The sequence below is a fragment of the Megalopta genalis genome, unplaced genomic scaffold, assembly GCF_051020955.1.
Source record: "Megalopta genalis isolate 19385.01 unplaced genomic scaffold, iyMegGena1_principal scaffold0038, whole genome shotgun sequence".
In the NCBI taxonomy this organism is placed as follows: Eukaryota; Metazoa; Arthropoda; class Insecta; order Hymenoptera; family Halictidae; genus Megalopta; species Megalopta genalis.
The window spans coordinates 2,005,001-2,007,500 of NW_027476107.1; the positions used below are offsets into that span (position 1 = coordinate 2,005,001).

Genomic DNA, 2,500 nt, shown 5'->3' on the forward strand with positions numbered 1-2,500 from the left:
GTACTTTTATTGTTGCGCCGGAGTGTGCTTATCACTTTCTCTACACGGAGTTTATTTGCCTGGAGCTTGTATACGATGCCCCAGGGCTCCGTGTTCCCGTTCGACGTCACGAAGTTTTGCCAGCTTTCCCGTTTCGTCCTCTTCACCTTCCTACTGTAGTTCCGCAACGAAGTACGGTATTCCTGCAGTTTTTGGAGGCGGGAGGGTCCGTCTATCGTCTTCTGGAAGGCACGCCTCTGCCTGTACACGGCCTTTTTGAGCTTTGTTAGCTCTTTGGTCCACCACGGGTTGGACTTTCTAAATTTTCTCTTCTTAGGCATTGACGCGGTGCAGGCGTCAGTGATGACGGCTGTGAGCGTCTCTGCCATCCTATTTACATCTTCCACCGACTCCAAACTCAGGACTTCGAGCCTCGACCGTGAGTGGTCGGACAGGGCCTCCGAGAACCGCTCCCAATCCGCTCGACGAGTGTCGAACCGAGAGTTCGTTGCTCCCTGATTTCCCGTCGCGGCCCTAGGTACCCGCAGCCGGATGTCGATGGCGTTATGATCGCTAGTCGTCCATTCGCTTCTTATCCTCCATTCCTTAATATAGGGCGTCATGGAGGGGGATGCCAAGGTAACGAGGCATTTGGCTATTTTTTTTTTTTTTTTTTTTTTTTTTTTTTTTTTTTTTTTTTTTTTTTTTTTTTTTTTTTTTTTCCGGGGATACGAGCCGGTGACTGGTGGCCGCATTGCCCCGTTATTACGCCTATATGGTAGGCGGCACCAATTAGTTCCCCCTTTCCGGTCCCTTACCCGATGCCCGACCGGTCGAACCGCGTAGGTGTTAGGCGGTTCGTCCGCATAGATGTCCTGCGGTTAAACAATCCCCAGGCTGCCAATCCTCCGACCAAGACCCTCGAGGCGATCACCTTGAGGTCACGCTGGCCCATCAATCCCGCGCCCAGTAGGCCCCTGCATGACTTCGCGCTCCATAGTCCTCTCAGCGACAAAGTGGCAGAGAATACGCTGACATCCTCCGTGCCGTTGCTAGAAGCAACTGCACGTCGGAAGCTGGCGTTGTCAGCGTAATACTGGACCTTACGCTTATGCGCAAGATCCAGGATTGTCTGTTCACTAACCACTTGCGCATCGAGGACCATGCACTCACCGTCCTTGCATGCTACCAAATCTGGCTTTCTCATTCCCTCATCGGTGGGGATCTTCGGCTCGCGCGCTACCTGAAAACCCCTTTGCACTAAACCACGTGCAAGATAGTCGACTACAGCGTCGTGCCTTCTTATCCGCCCATCATGGGTGCGGTGGCACTGCTGTAGGACGTGGTTAAGGGTTTCAGGCACCGCGCAGCCAGCCCTGCAGAGCCTGTCCTGTCTTCGGCCCCTAGATGTTCGGGACCTAGTCGGAAGGGCGTTGATCCGCAACTTGCAGGAGTTGACGAAGTCTCGTCCTGACAAGAAGCGGGTCCCCTCCGCGACCCATCTGTGCTGCCCCGGGACCCTCTTCGACTCTTTCAAAGCGCTGCCATCGACACTCCCGTGAAGAGCATTCGCCCAACGGCGCGCTTCCCTCTCGGGAGTGTCGATGACCTCGCCGTGATCCATCAGGCGTTGCTGCGCCTTCTGGATCTCGAGTCGAAGATAGTCCCCTGGCAGCCCAGACGCGGCCTCAGAAGACAAGGACAGTTCCTTCAGGCGGCTAAGCCGAATCCTGGGCATACTCCACCGAAGCGAAGCAATACCCAGGCCTCCCGAACCGATGGCGGAATGGAAATAGGCCTTAGGTGTATCGGCCGGTAAATTGAGCCACTTTCTCACCGCATAGTTACTCCCGCCGTTTACCCGCGCTTTTTTGAATTTCTTCACGTTGACATTCAGAGCACTGGGCAGAAATCACATTGCGTCAACACCCGTGGGGGCCATCGCAATGCTTTGTTTTAATTAGACAGTCGGATTCCCCTAGTCCGTGCCAGTTCTGAGCTGAGCGTTGAATGGCGGCCGAAGAGGACGACCGCACCGATGGGAAACGCCACGGAAGCCTCGCAGCAAGGAAGATCCGCGGGAGGCCAAGGCACGGGACCGAGCTCGGATCCCAGCCACGAGAGCCGTTCACCTCGCCCAGGCCCGGCACGTCAGCCAGACCCGCTTCCCGACCAAGCCCGACACGCCCCGCTCCTCAGAGCCAATCCTTATCCCGAAGTTACGGATCCAATTTGCCGACTTCCCTTACCTACATTAATCTATCGACTAGAGGCTCTTTACCTTGGAGACCTGCTGCGGATATGGGTACGAACCGGCGCGACACCTCCACGTGGCCCTCTCCTGGATTTTCAAGGTCCGAGGGGATGATCCGGACACCGCCGCAACTGCGGTGCTCTTCGCGTTCCAAACCCTATCTCCCTGCTAGAGGTTTCCAGGGAACTCGAACGCTTATACAGAAAAGAAAACTCTCCCCGGATCTCCCGACGGCGTCTCCAGGTCATTTTGGGTTACCCCGACGAA

General features: G+C 55.6%; 1 pseudogene; it reads right to left on the reverse strand.

Annotated features, from left to right (window-relative positions):
* LOC143261173 (large subunit ribosomal RNA) overlaps positions 1–2,500 on the reverse strand; it is an 8,210-nt pseudogene that overhangs the window by 3,513 nt on the left and 2,197 nt on the right.